The following is a 21,205-nucleotide window of genomic DNA, read 5'->3' as shown; positions in this document are numbered from 1 at the left end:
TAAGAGACGCCTGCTTCTTGGGAGGAAAGCAATGACAAACCTAGACAGCATCTTAAAAAGTAGAGACATCACCTTGCCAACAAAGGTCCGTATAGTAAAAGCTATGGTTTTCCCAGTAGTGATGTATGGAAGTGAGAGCTGGACCATAAAGAAGGCTGATCGCCGAAGAATTGATGCTTTTGAATTATGGTGCTGGAGGAGACTCTTGAGAGTCCCATGGACTGCAAGAAGAACAAACCGATCCATTCTTAAGGAAATCAGCCCTGAGTGCTCACTGGAAGGACAGATCGTGAAGCTGAGTCTCCAATACTTTGGCCACCTCATGAGAAGAGAAGGCTGCCTGGAAAAGACCCTGATGTTGGGAAAGATGGAGGGCACAAGGAGAAGGGGACGACAGAGGACGAGATGGTTGGATAGTGTCTTTGAAGCTACAAACATGAGTCTGACCAAACTGCAGGAGGCAGTGGAAGACAGAAGTGCCTGGCATGCTCTGGTCCATGGGGGTCACGAAGAGTCGGTCACGACTAAACGACTAAACAACAACAACAAGATTAATGGATTAATGGAACATATAAGCAATATGATACCCAGCCATACCCACAGGCAAGCCAAAATGTGCTGATTTTAAGCCAAATTGCATCCAATCCTTTGTCAGGAAGATTGTGAATGGAACAGGATTGTGCCTAAGAGTTTATATATCGGGACCCACTGTGAGTTGAATCCAGACTTAGTCATGTTTAGAGTTGACCCGCTGAAATCAATGGAATTTAAGTTGATTGCGATTCTCCTCTAAGCGTGATCACCTTCCACTGCCACTGTGCATAACCAGCATTTCATCTGTGTTGCTGGAACTACATGCCACAGGGTATTCCATGTTTAGGAAATGAGAGAAAAAGAAGAAGCCTGACATGGGAGGAACTGCAACTCTAAAATAGCTGCCAAAAAGGGGATTCAAATTGCCCAAAGGAAATGTTAAAATCAGGGTTGTCTCTAATATTAGGTAAAGGGAAGCGACCACTTTGGGCAGCAGACACTGGTGGTGGGGAGCAGCAAGGGCAGCCCTTTGGCTATCCCCCAGCTGCATATGTTTCACTGTCTGTCCTGGCTATCATACACAATCCTGTTGCCCTCAGATGCAGTGGAAGATTGAACACCATCCCATCAACACTGCTGAAGTAAGATTCAAGTGCTAGTCCACTTGGCTTCTGCACATGGTATGGACAGAGGAGGGGTGCCATCTTATGCACAACCTCGGGGGGTGGGAAATGCATTGTGTTGCAGAACCATTTCTCTTTGTGTTGTGTGTTAAAATATATATTGTCAGCTGCCATGAGCTCCGGAGATGTGGTAGGATATAAATCCAATCAGGGGTTCCCAAACTGTTCTGCAGACCACCAGTAGTCCACAGGCTTTATTCAGGCTCATCACATTGAATTTAGCACAGCGCATTACAATTGCTACAACAGGCAGAAAAATAATTAAGTTATTCAAACAAATCCCTCAGCAATTTTCAAGTGGTCCGTGGCAGGGAACATTTGGTCACTACTGATCTAAACTGTAAAAAATGCAAGCATTTGGAAAAGAGTACTGGCAGGGCCGGCCCACACATAGGGCAAGGTGAGGCAACCGCCTCCGGAGGCAGAATCCACAGGGATAGCAGATCCAGCCTCCAAGGAATGCATTGCCTGCTGTCACTGCCACTGCCACAGCAGTCTACAACAGTCTATTGAGGAGTAGGAGGGATTGCTGGCTTCCTTGTTCTCAATGTAGATCTTTATTCCCCTGTTGTTCCCAATGTAGATCTTTAGTCTCCCCTTGTTCCTGATGTAGATTTTGTGGTTTGCCTCAGGTGCCAACCTGTCTTGGGCCAGCTCTGGGAACTGGATTGGATGGAGAATCAAATTTCTACTACCAGAGCGATTTGAGAAGGGAGGGGAAGTCATTCTCAGTTTGATTCCCATCAGGGATAAAGGAATTAGCTCCAGTGTAGTAATTTGAACATTAAAATCAAGATTTCTTTTGAAATTATTTATCTGATCCTCAAGGGTGTCTTGAACATTAGACACATATTAGTTAATTTATACTCCATAAAGCTTAACATCCTCATTTTGTACAGTTTTTCTAATCACATTGCTCATCTCCCGATATTTATAGTCTTTTACAAGATAATTTTAGGAAGATAAGAATCAAAATCTCTAGTGCTTTTTAGGATCTTATTTAATCTCATTTATGAATGCATGCAGTTTCCCCCCAGTCCTTAATCAACATGCAGTAGTGTGTTAGAAGTATTTTCAATAAAGCTTCCACAGTTACATTTTAATTGTTCACTGGTAAATAGAAATTAGACTTAAGACATTTACGGTAATTACGAAGAAATACCCTTTCTGTCACATATCTATGTAGACTGTTAGTAGGGAGTGTTTTGAGTGCACTGCGAGGTTTTAGAGGAAAATAATCAGAGTGAAGAACCCAGCCATTGAGACTGCAGTCCCGTATATCCTTATCTAGGAATAAGCATAACTGAGCTTACTTCTGAGTAGAGATGTGTATATAATTGTTCTGATAGTTGTTTCTGACCTACTATTATTAGTTTCATATATGAACTGCTTCCCAGGATGCATCTTGATCTCAAAGTGACTTTACAATACTATATATATATATATATATATATATACCTACCAACTGCATTTATGGAAAAAGTTGCATATAAAAACAATTGCATATATAAAAACAATTTCAAATCTAATAAAGATAGCAATTGGGATAAAAATTTCCACTTAGAAGGCTTGTTGAAAGAGAATAGTCTTTAGCAGGTGCTAAAAAGACAATAGAGATGGTGCCTGTCTGATAGACCAAAGGCCTGATTCTGGCACAGTTCGGAACAGACATCCTGATAAGATGGTATCTGTAGGACGCCCTCCTGCAAAGCACAGTGATCAGTTGAATATGCATTTCTTGACACCCCACCTAGGGCCAGGGATTATTGACCCATTCGCTGCTACTTTAGGACTCAGAGATAGTTGGAGGACTGTGATTGAAGTGCACAGCACACCTTCCTGTTAACAAGCAGATTTAATGAACATTGATTAGAACACATACCAAGTCAATAGTGGTCAGAACTGATTGTGCTCAATTAAAAGGGGGAGGGGAGAAAACAGATCAAATAAGAACTGCCCAAAGTTTTAAGCACCTATTCTTGCAAACCACGAAGGGCCAGCCAATCCAAATTATGAATACCACTACTCCATGTTCTTGGTTCTGCAGAGACACTGTACATTCACACTTGCATTTGAATATCGTTTATTCTACAAGTAACGAGGCACCTTGCCCTTTGTTTGCCATTCAAATTCTAGCTCTAATAGCTTTTTGTTTGCATTTTGCAGGGGACGGCATAATCTTTGGGTATGACTAGTAATTTTAACATGCTGTTTATGAGAAAAGAAGGCAGAGTGCCTAGCATAATCTGTAACCTGCCTCTGTTTGTGCTCCACTTCCAGATTTCCTTTGAAGAATCTCGTACTTCTTTTGACCTGTGTCAAAGTCTCAGATTATTGCTGTTTCTGGCTGTTGCTCACCCACCTCTTCCCCTGTCAAGAAGTCTTACTGCCAAAGTAAATTTGTGCTTCCTCCTGCCAGACACTTTACCTAATTTTGTCTCAGAGCCTTGGCTACTTCACAACCCTGGCTCACAACCCCATACCCCTTCAGCACACTATATCAACTTTATTGTGGGTGGGTATTGATGCACAGATGCAATTGCCCAAATTCATCGATTGTTAAGAAAATCAAAGACCCTGAACCTGCAATTCCGCCACTCCTGCTACTCATGCACACATGGAAATATTCCATTGAATGTCCCATTTAGGTGGAAATAATCTAAAATTCAATCTATTCTACACCTCCACCGTAGACAGAAAATCGGTCTGTCTACATTTTCTGTTCCTGCATTTCAGCATTGTCCCATGTGGACACACCACCACCCTTATATGCACAAAAAGTGTTTGAGCAACGACAATGGAGACGTGCTGATCTAAAATTATAACAAGGACCGCTTTATCAATAATCATCTTTGTGCTCCCTTCAGTCCCATTTCAACAACTTAAATAACTGCTCTGTTTTGTAATTGGTGCTGTTAAAATGTCATGAACTGATCAGACCTGATCGTGTTGCCTAGTAGCTTTCAGAAGACGGAGTGCTGATTGGAATATTTCTGTGTGGTTTTGAAGGAAGCCACTCCTGGTTAAAGAGAGAGTTCTATGAAAGCTTCCTTAGGAACCGGGAGAACAGAACTAAGGGGCATATAATATTGATTTCAGGTAAGTAATGCAGATGCAAAGATGTGCCTCGTTACATTAACAAACTGCAACAACTAAAAGCCATCCGCATGCAGTCAAACGATCTCCTTTCTCAAATTTTGACTTCTGCCTTGTGGATAGATTGACCAGCAGTCTACAGATGACGCACTAAAGATTAAAATGCAAACTAAGAGCTAGTTCTCATCGCCTTTTGTCATAACGTAACAGGTGCAGCACTAAACGTGTGCTTCACTTTTGAGGGTAGAAAAAGAGACGTGGAATTTCTGCCGTGCAAGACTGAACCTGCTGCGATGCAAGCAGAAATGGCACTGAAAGGGAACACAAACATTAAGCTCAAAATGGCTTGTTCTGAAAGGGTTGCCTTATGTTAATACAGTAGTTTAAAAATGAAATTACATGCATTAGGCTGGCACAAAAATGTGGCTGTTGTCTAATATGTAACAGTAGCAATTAATAACAGAACACCTGGCACCTTGACTATTATTCTGCTGCCAGCTCTGACATTTCTAATAGCATTATGTGGTTGCTGGGGTGTTTGGTTGCTTTAAAAAAATGCGTTTTGTACTTTTGTTTTGTTTTCCACTGGGAACAAGTAGGTCCTGCAACAAAACATTGCCGTATCCTTTGTCAGAATTTCAGCCATGTCCTTTTCCGAAATGCTGAATTCCTTTTCCTTTTCCTAGTTTTTCTTTTCCCTCATCAATAGTTGGTCAGCATTTTGTGGCCATTGAGAATGCTCAGTTCCTATTAGGATGGGGGGTTTTTTTTGGGGGGGGAGGGTTTCTTTCCCTTATGTTTTTTGCCCCCATGTAGGATGTTTTGTACTGCCATCTTGGGGTTTCTCTGACACAGTGATACCTGCCTCTTGTGTGTGGATGATGCCATTTTAATTACAAAATGATCCACGCCAATTCACAAAGTGTGGAAACCAGAGGATGGTTACGATGTAGTCACCCAGTGAAACTGATTGGTGGATTAGGGACAGACAAGTGAAAGTACATTTTAAAAGCCACCCACAATTTCTCCTCCCAATTTCCCCTCTCTCCGCCTTTGAGAGGCAGATCTAAACCATCCTCCCAGGTACCATATGATCACAGCTTTAGTTGGTCACTTCTGCAAGCAGATTGCTGGTCTGGATTTGGTAAAGTCATGTGATATGACTTTGTGTTTGCTTCTGACATGTGACCCGTGTCATTTTTATGAAGACGGAAACTACCAAGCCAAACAGATCCAAGTCGTGTCGGGCCTGAGTTATTATAACATCACACAAGAATAATAGAATCATAGAACCATATAATTTTACATTTGGAATGGACCCTGATTATCATCTAATGCAGGAGTCAGCAAACTTTTTCAGCAAGGGGCCAGTCTGCTGTCCCTCAGACCTTGTGGGGGGCCGGACTATATGGGGTGTGTGTGTGAATGAACGAATACCTATGCCCCACAAAATAACCCAGAGATGCATTTTAATTAAAAGCACACATTCTACTCATGTAAAAACACGCTGATTCCTGGACCGTCCGCGGGCCAGATTGAGAAGGCGATTGGGCCGGATCCGGCCCCCAGGCCTTAGTTTGCCTACCCATGATTTAATTATACAACCCCCTGTCATAGTATGACAAATCTCCTATTCTCTTTTGTATAGGCAAGCAACATACTAAAAGTGATCTGCATCTTTGCTGAGAGTAAAAAAATTAACCTTGATGACACGTAATGCATATAGACTTCCTTGCCATTAGGAGATTTTAAAGGACTGAAGCGTACTAAGCAGTTCCTCCCATTTTCCCACACGCCCCTTGCCAAGTCCAGGGCTTTTATTTCATTTGTATCTATGATGTAGTCTAGCAAGCCCCATTAAGGAAACGATATTGCCTATTCAACAGCATGAATCTTCCCTGTGTCACTAGACCTTGACCAGCTCATTATTAGTGGAATGGAGCCAGGGAGAGAGACAGAGTGTTTTCTCAAACATGTGAGGCGAGTGTGTCAGAGCTGTGGAGCAGGCTATTAACAGGGGTTTGTCCTTTGGTGAGGACCTCCTTTCCTCTCCGGCAGCTTTCTGAGCTGAACTTAAGACCCTTATTACAGATTCATGAATGAATGATTTTGATTTATTTTGGCAGCGTCTGGAAGCATCGCAGTCCCGTGGAAGCAAGAACAACCAGCCATTTGTGCAAAATAAGAATGTCATTAGAATGCACCTTTTAGCAGATCAGCATTAAGCAGTAGAGAAAAACAGCAACCAAGGCCCAGAAGATCGTTTTTTGTGTCTTTGTTATGTGTAAACAGATCAGGTCTTAGCTTAGCATTCCTTGAAATGGTTACCTATATCATGTGGTAAATTCAAATTTACTCAAATATACAGTGGTACCTCGGGTTACAGACGCTTCAGGTTACAGACTCCGCTAACCCAGAAATAGTACCTTGGGTTAAGAACTTTGCTTCTGGGATGAAATGGTGAAATCAGCTATGATCAAATGGGCACAAGATGTTGGACATAACATAATGATGGCTGACTGGGAACAGTTATGGACCGCAGGTATGAAGTTTACGGCTGTAATGCTTTAAGAGAAAATATTATGAAAATGATATACAGGTGGTACATGACACCAGTCAAGCTTGCAAAAATCTATCATTTGCCCGATAATAAATGTTGGAAATGTAAAGAAACTGAAGGTACATTCTTTCACCTTTGGTGGACGTGCCCAAGGATTAAGGCTTTCTGGGAGATGATTTATAATGAATTGAAAAAGGTATTTAAATATACCTTCTTGAAGAAACCAGAGGCCTTTCTCTTGGGCATAGTCGGCCAATTGGTGTTAAAGAAGGATAGAACTTTCTTTGTGTATGCTACAACAGCAGCAAGAATACTTATTGCAAAGTATTGGAAGACACAAGAGCTACCCACTCTGGAAGAATGGCAGATGAAGGTGATGGACTACATGGAATTGGCGGAAATGACTGGCAGAATCCGAGACCAGGGAGAAGAGTCGGTGGAAGAAGATTGGAAGAAATTTAAAGACTATTTACAGAAATATTGCAAAATTAATGAATGTTAGAATGATGTTAGAATGATGTTAGGTGGTTTAAGCAGTAATGCTATAAAGGTGTATGTAAAAAAGGATTGATAACAGGTAAAAAATTAAAGTCATAGTAAATTAAGCTAAAGGATCATGAGAAAATAAAGAGGGAAAGAAATTGCTGAATTAACTAATTGAACTGGAATACAAAAAAGGGAGGTATGAGGAGGTCAGGGAAATAAGGATATGAATGTAAGGTATGGAAAAATTGATCTATTTTTCTTTTTTTCTTTTTTAAGTGTTTTTTATTCTTTAATTCTGTACTTTGTATTTTGTATTTTTCTTGTATTTTTACTTTTGTTTCTTGTTTTTACTCTTCTTCTTTTTGTGTAATTCTTTTTTTCTGAAATTTTAATAAATATCATTTAAAAAAAAAAAAAGAAGAACTTTGCTTCTGGATGAGAACAGAAATCGTGCGGTGGCAGTGCAGCAGCAGTGGGAGGCCCCATTAGCTAAAGTAGTACCTCAGGTTAAGAACAGTTTCAGGTTAAGAATGGACCTCCGGAACGAATTAAGTTCTTAAACCGAGCTACCACTCAGGTATTAGCATTTCTGTGAGAAACATCCGCCTTCACATCAGCAGGCGTCTCCTTCCTTCCCTTCCCTCCCCTTGCATTTTTTATGCCCTTCGAATCCTCTCCAGAGGGTCCCGTAACCCTCTGAAGCACATTTTGAAGGTATACAGGAGGGGAAATTCATTCCTCCGATTGTGTCTATTCTGTTACTGGATGGGCACCATTGGATTTCACCCAGTGGTTTGGGATTAGGCTGTTTGAAGCCCTACCTTCTCTCGCGTTCCTGCCAGTGCCCAAACACAGTGGAAGCATCTCAGATGCCTTGTTTTACATCCCATTGCTACAAGAGGCTTGGTTGATTGGGAGCCAGGACAAGGCCTTTTCAGCTGATGTTGCCAGAGCTTTGAATTTGAAAGTGTATTGGCGAAGCACTCTGTTTGTTGGCTGCTAAGACAACTTGGGTTGCGGTTGCTTACAAAACGGGGGTCCCTCCTTTAACACTTACAAAGAATCATAATGCAATTTCTCCTCCATTCCCTTATCAGATATCTGAAGCATTTATCTGTGCTTTCACACCTTTATATCTGTAACTTTTACAAAAGCTAAAAAGTAATAAGAAACATAAATGTCTCGAGTAATAAAAACCCAGGATCTCCATACACACAGCCCAGACTTACGCTCCAGGGAGGTCATTCTGGAGCTGCAAACGCTGTGGTTTGACTTCACCCCCGGGGGCAGACTCCATTGCATCTCAAGACAGATGCATGCCAACAACAACAACAAAGCCTACACGTAAAATAAGGTAAAAACCAAAATCTACAATAATGGCAATTAAATTAGTATCATGCAGGCAAATAAAGCTAGTGGTGCAACATGATGATGATGATTTTTTTGGACCATTTGACACGCTAGACTGGAAACAGGAAAAATGCTTTTCTTCTCTCTGTCACAAAAGTGTGTGTTGGTTTTTCTGTCTGTTATGACTTGAGTCCAAGGCGATGCTTTAGATTTAGAAAGGGGATTGCTCCATGTTACCTGACTAGGACAGTTCAATGTAAAAAGCCACCATGTGGCTCATCACATTTGCCAGTAGCATGGGGCAAAGGAAATGACAGGCACACCTTCTAGAATCAAGCCACTGAATTGGATACCTTTCTAAACTAGAAGCCCTCCTATGGCCAGTGTGAAGATGTGTGAGGGGTCTTTTTTGTCAACAGCAACCTTAGACACAAGGGGAAGCTACATATATCATAAGTACTTTGTTGTTAGCTCTCCCACGTTGCACACTCCCGCCAGCATAAAATATGTATATGAGAATGAAACTGGTAGCCGAAACTCCGAGAATATTGTTATCTTTACCTCTCAACTTCCCACCATCTGTTCACCTGTTATAAAACATCCTGACAAACCGTGCCAGATGAAGCTGTTTTTCATCTCTGTGTGCAGCCAGCTGCCATTAGCGTTGCACAAATCTGGCCAGGCACAGAAAAATATTCATAGGATGATTGGCTTAAATCTCCGCTGTAGGAGAAAATGATTTTTTAATGCAGTGACAGATGTCTTGTGCTGGCAGGTGCTCAGTTTGACAGTGTATCTTGGACCCGGACTGTTGACTTTATCGTTGACTGTAGCATGACAAACAGAACCTTTTGATCTACATATAGGCACACAGATCACATAAAACGCGTTTCCCTCTGTTGAGATATCCCTTTTTAATCTGTAGGTGGAGGGTTTTCTGAAAGATAATTTATGCTTTCATATGGCCCTTGTTTTCTTGAGGCATACAAATTAAAACCACGAGTATCTTGCAATAATGTCTTTCAGAATCCTACTTTAATTTAGAGCTCTGAGCGCTACTTACATATTAATTAACATTTCTTTGCTGAGAAAAGAAAAATCCCATGCTGGGTTTGTTGTGAGAATGTCAGAGAAGTCGGTTGAAAATGGGCTATCAGACAGATTTCCTTCTGCCCATTCTGCTCCTGCTATGGATTATATTTATCTTAGTTCTCTACAACAAAATGGTTTTTTTAAAAAAACATATGCCCATTATACATACATCCATTGCTTTGTAATGTGTGCTATTTACATATTCATGGAAATACAGTTGCTGCTGTCCTGAAAGGTGCTTTATTCTTTTTTCCGGAAGTGTTTGTTGACATGCAAGTTGTTTGTTTTGTAGATTGGTTGTTGCTGGGGCAGACTATAAATGCTAAAGCTGCACTCTCGCTATACTCCAAAGCAAATCCTACTGAATTCAATGCAGCTTACTTCTAGGTATGTAGGGCGTAATCTGCTTTAACTGCAGCCTTAATTTGCTTCCTGCTGTGAATTTTAAAAACTAAAGGCATGCATGCATAGTTCATTATTCTTTTCACATGGACATTAGCTTGAGCGGTTTGTTTCAGCACCCAGCTATGTTCTGAATAAAGCACACATTTATGAATTAAAACACTACAGTACAATGAAAACATGGACTTATATGGTTAAGCGGCAGAAGTAAATCATACAATTCAGGACGCAAGGAGCAAGATATCAACAGGGTGATAAACTGTTCCTCCCTGATGCCTGAAGAATGGAAAGAAGATGGGATAACAAGCTTAAACTGTAGTGAACTGTGAAATCAAGCTGGCAAAATGCGATGAAATTCTAATTCCACATTAGTAAGACCCATTGAATTCAATGGGCATGCAAAGGCACGTTCCTGAACTGTCTCCTGAGATAGACAGGTGCCTACCTAGGTGCTTAGAATTGCAGCCATAAATGACTTTGTGATGGGTCATTAGCTGCTTCATTAACTTTGTATTTGAGATGCCATTGTCTTTGCTGCAAAAGACTTAAGAGCATCATCCCACTGTAAATGTATTAACTTTGAAAGGGAACATGCTAGGCCCATTGGCATACAGCTGTATGGGAAACACACAGGAAGATATATTTTACATCAAGGTATAGTGACCTGCATGGGACTCGGGTGGCGCTTGTGGGTAAAACCTCAGCGCCTAGGGCTTGCCGATCGCATGGTCGGCGGTTCGAATCCCCGCGGCGGGGTGAGCTCCCGTCTTTCGGTCCCAGCTCCTGCCCACCTAGCAGTTCGAAAGCACTCTTAAGTGCAAGTAGATAAATAGGTACCGCTTTATAGCGGGAAGGTAAATGGTGTTTCCGTGTGCTGCGCTGGTGCCGGCTCGCCAGAGCAGCTTCGTCACGCTGGCCACGTGACCCGGAAGTGTCTCCGGACAGCGCTGGCTCCCAGCCTCTTAAGTGAGATGGGCGCACAACCCTAGAGTCGGACACGACTGGCCCGTACGGGCAGGGGTACCTTTACCTTTACCTTTACCTTTATAGTGACCTACTATGAATGGTCCTTCATGCCACCTATGTGAGGACTTCACTGCTCTCCTAGGCAGTCGTTAGCCTTATTTTGCTAAATTAGTTACCTTGTCCACTTGCCACCTGAAATGCCTGCAAGAGATAGCATGCAGCTCTACGAAATTGGGAGGATCCTAGCCTTAATATCTGCAAGAGATAGCGGCTACATTGGGAGAATCCCATGGGCGTTAGAGTTATTCTTTGCAGCTGTAGCCCAGATCAAGTGGCCCACACCACGTGTGGGGAATTCAGCTACCGTAAGTCATCATGAGACAGGCAAACAAACTTTGGAGAACCTGGGAGCTGAGCGTCAGCAGACCTACAGGCCTGGGGTGCTGTGTGACCCAGTGGCTACAGTGGGGTTCTATCCACTGCTATCTCTTTGCGGCTCTCAGCAGTATACCTGAATGAGCGTCTTCACTCCCATCGTTCAGCCCAGACACTGAGGTCCAGCTCCAAGGACCTGGTGGTTTCCTCCCTGCGAGAAGTGAGGTTACGGGGAACCAGGCAGAGGGCTTTCTTAGTAGTGGCGCCCACCCTGTGGAACGCCCTCCCATCAGATGTCAAGAAAATAAACAACTACAGTAGTCTAGTTACGAACTTAATTTGTTCCGGAGATCCATTCTTAACCTGAAACTGTTCTTAACTAGAGGCGTGCTTTCGCTAATGGGGCCTCTTGCTGCTGCTGTGCTGCCGGCACACGATTTCCGTTCTCATCCTGGGGCAAAGTTCTCAACTCGAGATAACTCTTCCAGGTTAGCGGAGTTTGTAACCTGAAGCGTTTGTAACTTGAGGTACCACTGTATCTGACTTTCAGAAGACATCTGAAGGCAGCCCTGTTTAGGGAAGTTTTTAATGTTTGATGTTTTATTGTGTTTTGAATATTCTATGAGGAAACCCAGCCAGATGGGTGTGTTATAAATAATAAATTGTTGTTGTTGTGAATGGAGGCGTTGCTTGCTTGGTACGGTATATTTTCCTGTGTAATCTGCCTGCTGTTTAATAAATCTTAAGGCTTCTTCACCACCTGTGTCTTGTACTGCTTCTGAATCCCATATAAAGAACCCCTCTTGCAGACAATCGTGCATCCGCAGCAGTGACCAGAGGAGGAATGACTGCTGGGAGGAGTGCAGAGAGAAGAACTGCCATGGTGCATCTGCAGCAGCACAACCAGACGCCTGCATCTGCTCCAGCTGCAACAAAACATGTCTCTCCTGTATCAGTCTCTACAGCCACAGCAGGTGCTGCAACCTTCCCACAGTTTGACTTCCCCCACAAAGGCACACTCCTCCATTGTCTCCCGAGACAGATGGATGCCAGCCAACCATCTGTTGATGGCTGAGATATACCTGGGTGTCATGTGCTATGACCTTTGTAAAAACAAACAAACATATATTTCTGCATCACCTGATCATGAAATGGAAGGAAGGTTTGTGCAAAATAAAGCAATTGCAGCAGAATGGATAATAGCTGATGACTATGTGAATGAACATTGGAATGGACTGGTTTCTCCACAAGTTGCCATGCTAATCTTGTCAGGCTAACATGGGGATGGGGCGTGGCAGGAATAAAAGCAACAATAACAAAAGAATGTCCCTTAAAAGCATTCCTGGTGGTTGCCAGTTTTATTTCCCATAGTAACTACAGCAATGTTTTCAACGCGAGTTTAACAGGCATCCTGTGCATTTAAATAATTTTTAATTTAATTTTCTATTATTGTGCCAGTCTGCTGGAATGCCTATTTAGTACATGGGAATAGCTAGCAACAATCACACAGTATTGTCTCCCAAGACAGACAGGCGCCAACAACAGCAATGTAGAACCCATGAGTTAGTCAGAGGTAAGTTCTACATAATAATCACCTGTAATTAATAAGAATATATTGCTAGATATGTAACGTAGGGCAATAGTAAATCTCACAGATCACAAGCTTAACTGTTATGTACTGAAGTTCTCACCCTGGGCCAGCAGAGGGATACTGTAGATAGTTATGCAAATGAAGGATCGAAAGTGACGTTCAGTGATAGGATAGTTTGTATGCAAATGAAGGATCGAAAGTGACGTTCAGTGATTGGATAGTTTTAGAAAGTTGTTACAGTAACGAGGTACTGGAGCTCTATATAAGCAGGCTGACTGAGCCCTTCAGTTCAGTTCTGTTTCAGCTTACAAATAAAGAGCTGCTTTGGAAGAATCGCTGTTTCGTCTGATGTGTTCACCCACTACTTAACATTAACTATGAAACTCCAGATTTAGAAGCAGTCTACTTCTGATTATGCTGAAGTTGGGGAGACTAACAACAGAAAATGGCTTAATAAATCTCCCTGTCTTTCTAAGCAGCCCTTGCATTTCAACAAAAATCTCCAGAAGTCTCCCTATCATTGCCAATATACACATCTTTTGGCCTAGGTGGGTGGTATTCTATGCTAGTCCTGCTCAGTTTGTAAACCCATTGAACTTAAAAGACGTTACTGACTTAGGTTCATCAATGTCAATGGGCTTACTCTGAGTAGGACTAGCATAGAAGAAAATATTTTAAAAGGAATCTTTAAGGAAACCTCAAAGCAAATCTGTGGCCCTTGTCCTGTGCCTTGTGGTAAAAAAAAACCTGAAATAAAAAGCAAATCCTTTCTCCTTTCCCCTGCAAGCTTGCTAGGGAGAAATTGAGGTTTTCAGACTTGAAAGAGCAAATAGTCACATTAAGAATGCATGGTTTTGATTGACTTAAATAGGGTGGGCAAACAAAGCCCCGTCCCCAGTTTACCTTTGTGCCTGGGGGCTTGTGTGGCCTCTGAGAGAGAGAAAGGGGCTTTTAAGAAGGAAAAAATGAAGGTTTTCCTGATTTAATTATTTGTTTGAAAAACATTGGGGTGGGTGGGTACAGCCCCCCCGGGGCCCCCAAGCCTGCTAGGAGGAAAGGCCTAGTTCCCTCCCAAGATTCAAATATATTTATCTTGCACCAGCAGCTTGTGATGCAAACATAGGGTATAAATCTTGCTAATTTATTTTATTGATATACAGATAGGAACAACATATTTTCTGAGCCCCATGAGACAGATATGTAGAATATAGCTTTTGGGAATCTGTGCCATGGATAAGAATTGGACACAAGAATAGATAAGAGCATTATTGTACACTGCTTTTAATTATCAGCAAGCTTGAAAATCCTCAAAAATACAATAGCAGAATGTTCCGACAGTGTAATTTATTTTTTTAATTTTTTTTATTGTAGCAGTTAAAAAGAAATGTGGCCTAATTTCAACAGGGCCAGCTTTGTTTTATTTCAATATTGATGACTGATTACTAGTCTTTTGTAACAAACCCGCTTTCCTTCCAAGTTGCTAAAAACATGTGTTGTGATAATCTGATGCCACCTTGTGGCTAGATAGTCATATTGTTGGCACAAGTCAATAGCTGTTCTTGCTGTCTGGATATGTAAGATCATAACTGCTAAAAGAAGCATATATTAATTCTAGTGGTGTTTGCCCACTTATACACCCAAGGGGTTCTTAAAAAAGAAGAGGTCTGAGATGCTTTGTGACATGAGACACATATGCACATCTTCAAATTTAAAATGCTGATCCATTAAATCATTTAGGCAGCCGTTATAAAATCTCAGTTCATTTCAGATTCAGTTCATTTCAGATTCACTTCCAGTGCCTTTTTAAAGGCAGATAACATTGTACATCTCTCAGTCTCCCGCCACAAAGTCTAATCTTACAGAGAAATTACATTGTAAGTGTTATGTACTGAAGTTCTCACCCTGGGCCAGCAGGGAGATACTGTAGTTTTCACTCAGGTCCACATATGCAAATAAGGGATCGAAAGTGACGTTCAGTGATTGGATAGTTACAGAAAATGGTTACTGTTGCATTCTAGTGGAACTGTATATAAGCAGGTTGGCTGAACGCTTCTGTTCAGTTCTGTTCTGGCCTGTGAATAAACAAGAGCTGTTTGAAGAATCGCTGTGTTGTCTGATATGTTCACCTACAACTTAACAGTAAGGTCATTAGCACAACAGTATCTTATTTTACAAATTTACAAATTACTGCAAAAAGCAAGTGAATTAGATGACTAAGCTCTTCATCACTTTACCCTTCTTCCAAATCCAAACTTAGCAGACTGCAAGCACTGACAATAAATTCACTGCCCACCATCCTCTCCCTTCCTCCCTCCTTTGGGGTAACAAGAATGCAGTAACAGAAATGTCCTGTGCCTAAGGAGCCCTGGGAAATGTAGTTCTCAAGGCTTACTGTACCCAGGACACTGATGTTACAGGGGCCCCTCTGCAGTCAAGGCATAGCAATTCCCCCCCTTGATCATACATTTCTCTGTTATGTTTACACACGCATACATTTTTATGCTCACTTTTGCATAATATACACATTTGGTCCACATTTTTTGGTCGAGGAGCCTCAGGGCAAAATCCAGAGAAGAGCAAATCAGAAGAATAGATGGATTTTCTTGTCCGATACGGTTTTAGGAACTGCAAGTAAGGTAAGTTCTCATTAAAAGGCAACCCACACTAAATTTATTCCCCATCCCTAGAGTTGGTGGCTCGTGGGGAGGGTCACCCTAGGGCATCTTACCCAGAGCCCTTCACAATCTGAAGCTGGCATTGGTTGTGTGATGCTGCGTGTGTAAAATTTACTTTCTGAAGACTCTGCATTCTTAACTTTTTTTAAAAAAACAGTTTTTCATGCCCTCTGTATGTGTTTGGCACTTTCCTTCCTGGTTTTTTCTTCCTTCTCCCAAACAGGCTGCAGAAACAGGTCGGGTCATAAAGCACCTGCACAGCTGCTGATCAAGACAGTTTTCAAAGAGCAAAATAATACAGAGTTTCTTCCCCTCCCATATCCTGAATGGTATCACTCCAGGCAATCTCTGCACCTTGTAGTACCAATGGGAGTGTAAAATCCATAACTGAGTATGCTTGCAGATAGAAGAATTGACCTGTACTGAAAATACTTTGACTCTTCAAGATACAATATCCTAAAAACAAATGGTTGAATGTAGCATATGGAGCAGAATCAACTTGCATGGGAAAATTGCACAGGCAAAAATCTCTAAAACTTTAGGTTTTAGAGGACAGTTGCGACTGCTCTCATTTTCATGTGACTTTCGTGATGGTAGCTGAAGAATGAGAGAATCTCATTGAAATAGCCGCCCAAAAGGGCATAAAGGAACCACATTGGCTTGAAAATACATGTCTACAGGCAGATATTAAAGCAGAATAAAAGCAGAAGAATGTAAGGTGTATAAAAAGGAATGGCCACAAGAGGTCCAAAAAAGCTCAGAGTTATTCAAAAATAGAAAATGTATTATAAGTTTCATGAAATAGAAAAGTAAAAACAAAACATAACAACAAAAATCACCTGCCACAAAGGGTAAATAAAATCCTTAATAATAAAAGGATGATTGGTCGTTAAAGACCAAATCTATGTTGCCCCCCCACCCGACTCTTATGTGAACAGATTTCAGGGGCTGCACTACATCAACACAAAACACTACATTGATAGAAAACTAAGTAGTGGCCTCTGCCACTAAAGGTCCATTGTGCAACTGAGTCCTTTTTACACCCTGCAACAACAAGTGACACCCAGAGATCATCTAAAAGCAAAGTTTGTTTCATATTTGCAAGTAAGGAAACAGTATCAACAGTAAATACCACAAAATGGCTTTCGCCTTCAGTTGCTGTGGGGTAAAGTTGTGAGAATGGGTCCTGTGATGTCATAGCAAGAGAGGCCATTATGAGATACCTTGTGGGTACCCTGATGATATCTCCAAGGAGGAGTTTGTTTATTTTTTGGTGCTTATAGGTGGCTGTTTATGGTGGGATCATTGCTGCTCATGCATGCAGATTTTTTTTGTGGGATCCACACAGCATCATTGTCATCAAAATGCCAGCCTCCCCCAATTTAATCCGGATTGACCTTTTCCTGGGGAAATGCAAGATTAAGCACTTCTACCGGTGATACATTTGGGATAGTACAACAACCTGTTTATAGTAACATCTGGGCTTCAGTAAAGCAAATAATTTAATTAGACAGCGCCTATATGATATGAAACCTAGGCTCCATGAAACCTAGGCTCCATGATCACTTCAGATGGTGACAGCAGCCACGAAATTAAGAGACGCCTGCTTCTTGGGAGGAAAGCAATGACAAACCTAGACAGCATCTTAAAAAGTAGAGACATCACCTTGCCAACAAAGGTCCGTATAGTAAAAGCTATGGTTTTCCCAGTAGTGATGTATGGAAGTGAGAGCTGGATCATAAAGAAGGCTGATCGCCGAAGAATTGATGCTTTTGAATTATGGTGCTGGAGGAGACTCTTGAGAGTCCCATGGACTGCAAGTAGATCAAACCTATCCATTCTTTTTTATATATATAAGATATTTATTAAAATTTCAGAAATAAAAAAAAGAAGTTACACTAGTAATAATAAGAAAAGGGAAAAAAAGATAAAAGAATAAAAAAGGAAAAAAGAAAATACAAAATACAAAGAAAAAATACAAACAATTAAAAACAAATCAATCTTTCCATATCTTGTCTTTCATTCACTTGATTCCCTGACCTCCTCACACCTCCCCTTTTTTGTATTCCAGTTTAGTAAGTTAATTCAGCAAATCCTTTCCCTCTTTGTTTTTATCTTAAACCTTTGTCTTAATATATAATAACTGTATATTCTCATCTGTTAACAGTCCATTTTTACATACTCCTTATAACATTGCTGCTAAAAACCCCTTAGCTTCATTCCAACGTCATTCTAACATTCATTAATTTTACAGTATTTCTGTAGATAGTCTTTAAATTTCTTCCAGTCTTCTTCCACCGACTCTTCTCCCTGGTCTCGGATTCTGCCAGTCATTTCCGCCAGTTCCATATAGTCCATCACTTTCATCTGCCATTCTTCCAGGGTGGGTAGATCTTGTGTCTTCCAGTACTTTGCAATAAGAATTCTTGCTGCTGTTGTGGCATACATAAAGAAAATTCTATCCTTCTTTGGCACCAATTGGCCGACAATGCCCAAGAGAAAGGCCTCTGGTTTCTTCAGGAAGGTATATTTAAATACCTTTTTCATTTCATTATAGATCATCTCCCAGAAAGCCTTAATCCTTGGGCACGTCCACCAAAGGTGAAAAAATGTACCTTCAGTTTCTTTGCATTTCCAACATTTATTATCGGGCAAATGGTAAATTTTTGCAAACTTGACTGGGGTCATGTACCACCTGTATATCATTTTCATAATATTCTCTCTTAAGGCATTACATGCCGTGAACTTCATACCTGTGGTCCATAACTATTCCCAGTCAGCCATCATAATGTTATGTCCAACATCTTGTGCCCATTTAATCATAACAGATTTCACTGTTTCATCTTGAGTATTCCATTTCAACAGCAAGTTATACATTCTTGACAAATTCTTAACAGTTCTAACAGTTCTGTTTCCAGTTTTGATTTTTCCACCTGGAAGCCAGGTGGAAATTGTCCAAATTGTATGCCTCCATTATTTGATAATAGTGAAGCCAATCTCGCACTTTGTTTTTTAATTTTTTAAAGCTCGGCAATTTCAATTTATCTCCCTTTTGTTCCAGAATTTCCCAATATTTCGGCCATTTGGCCTCCATATTGAGCTTCAAACCTATCCATTCTTAAGGAAATCAGCCCTGAGTGCTCACTGGAAGGACAGATCCTGAAGCTGAGGCTCCAATACTTTGGCCACCTCATGAGAAGAGAAGGCTGCCTGGAAAAGACCCTGATGTTGGGAAAGATGGAGGGCACAAGGAGAAGCGGACAACAGAGGATGAGATGGCTGGATAGTGTTCTCGAAGCTACCAGCATGAGTTTGACTAAACTGCGGGAGGCAGTGGAAGACAGAAGTGCCTGGCGTGCTCTGGTCCATGGGGTCACAAAGAGTCGGACACGACTAAACGACTAAACAACAACAATATGATATCGAGTGACAGAATAATTTGGCCACAATAAGGAAATTTGTCGATGGTATGATTATTTCCCACCTAGTCATTTTGACACTTTGGCACCCTGTTTGCAAAATTTAACAATTCCAAATTGCGCTTTCACTTTCGCAAGGTTGAATATACTGCCTTCAGTTATACTTGAGGGTCGATGTCAAAAAACTCCACTGGAAAAACTGTTATGTCCATGTGGAGATGGCAGTATTGAGTCAGTGGCTCTTGTGCTTCTGGCTTGCACTCTTCATAAAGATTTGAGGCGTGAGGTTATTACTCCTCTACTACTGTCTATGCTGGGTCGCTCCACCATTGCTACTGTGTCCTTTATTCTAGCAGATCAAGATGATCAGGTGACAGCAAAAACTTCAAGGTTTTTAGCGGGAATAATTAGAATAAGATTTATTATTTGATTATAGATGTAAACCTCCAAAATGTATTTTGTATAGTTAAGTTTTTACTTCTATCTTCAGTACATTTTACTTTATTTTATTGCCATGGCTAGTGGCTGATGCAAATAAAGATTCTTCTGATCTAACATCTGGAAGTAACTTTTCCTTTTTTTTTTTAATATATATTTATTCAAGTTTTTCAATACATAAACATATTTAAACAAATAACATTAATTATTTGACATCTTTTCATCATTACTTTGGACTCCCCCACGCCTCCCGCACACACTTGCATCGTTAAAGAATTGTTTCCAAACAAATTATCATTTTGTTCATAATCTTGGATTTGATCATTAACGTATAGTTTAAACTTAAGTCTAATTTAGTGGTAGACAATTACTTCTACTCTGACATCCCAATCAACATTCGGCCAAATTACAATACTTTTGCAGATAAGTCTTGAATTTCTTCCAGTCTTCTTCCATCCTCTCTTCTTCCAGGTCTCGAATTCTGCCGGTCATCTCAGCTAATTGCATATAGTCCATCAGCTGCATCTGCCATTCTTCCAGCGTAGGTAGATTTTGAGTTTTCCAGTTCTTAGCAATCAGTATCCTTGCTGCCGTTGTTGCATACATGAAAAATGTTCTGTCCTTCTTTAACACACTCCGGCCGACAATGCCCAAGAGGAAGGCCTCCGGTTTCTTAGTAAAGGTGTACCTAAACACCTTTTTTAACTCATTATATATCATCTCCCAAAAGGCCTTCACTCTCGGGCAAGTCCACCAGAGGTGAAAAAAGGTTCCTTCATTTTCCTTACATTTCCAACATTTATTGTCAGACGAATGGTATATTTTGGCCAATTTGACTGGGGTCATGTACCACCTATATATCATTTTCATTACATTTTCCTTCAAAGCATTACATGCAGTGAAGTTCAGCCCAGAGGTCCATAACCTTTCCCAGTCTTCAAACATAATATTATGCCCAATATCCTGTGCCCATTTTATCATTACCGATTTGACCATTTCGTCTTGTGTGTTCCATTTCAGCAACAAATTATACATCTTTGAAAGTACTTTAGTCTTAGGTTCTAACAGTTCAGTTTCCAACTTTGACTTCTCCACCTGGAATCCTAACTTTTTGTCATTTTTAAATACTTCTTTAATCTGAGCGTAGTGTAACCAGTCCCGCACTTTATCTTTCATTTTCTCTAAACTCTGCAATTTCCAATTGTTACCATCTCTTTCTAATATCTCCCAATATTTTGGCCAATTGGCCTCCATATTGGCTCTTTTTCGGGCCTTAGCCTCTAGGGGTGACAGCCACCTCGGAGTTTTATTCTCCAATAAGTCTTTGTATCTTATCCAGACATTAAATACTGCTTTCCTGACAATATGGTTCTTAAAGGCCTTGTTTGTCTTAACCTTGTCATACCATAAATATGCATGCCATCCAAATGCATTATTAAAACCTTCTAAATCTAATACATCCGTATCTTCAAGAAGTAGCCAATCTTTTAGCCAGCAGAAAGCTGCCGCTTCGTAATACAGCTTTAGGTCTGGCAGGG

General features: G+C 40.9%; 1 long non-coding RNA gene across 3 annotated transcripts; it reads left to right on the top strand.

Annotated features, from left to right (window-relative positions):
• Nucleotides 1-397: 397 nt before the first annotated feature.
• Nucleotides 398-6,864, top strand: LOC308476276. Of its 3 annotated transcripts, XR_013985823.1 has the most exons (3): nucleotides 398-1,214; nucleotides 3,498-4,316; nucleotides 6,440-6,864. It is a non-coding gene; the product is annotated as an uncharacterized lncRNA (long non-coding RNA). The 3 variants fall into 3 exon arrangements; XR_013985824.1 differs by lacking the exon at nucleotides 6,440-6,864 and having other exon boundaries at nucleotides 398-1,175; nucleotides 3,498-4,734; XR_013985825.1 differs by lacking the exon at nucleotides 6,440-6,864 and having other exon boundaries at nucleotides 3,498-4,734.
• The last annotated feature ends 14,341 nt before the right edge of the window (nucleotides 6,865-21,205 follow it).

Source organism: Podarcis pityusensis (genome assembly GCF_964106645.2).
Source record: "Podarcis pityusensis genome assembly, chromosome: 4".
Classification (NCBI taxonomy): Eukaryota; Metazoa; Chordata; class Lepidosauria; order Squamata; family Lacertidae; genus Podarcis; species Podarcis pityusensis.
This window is presented reverse-complemented; position numbering and strand designations above follow the sequence as displayed.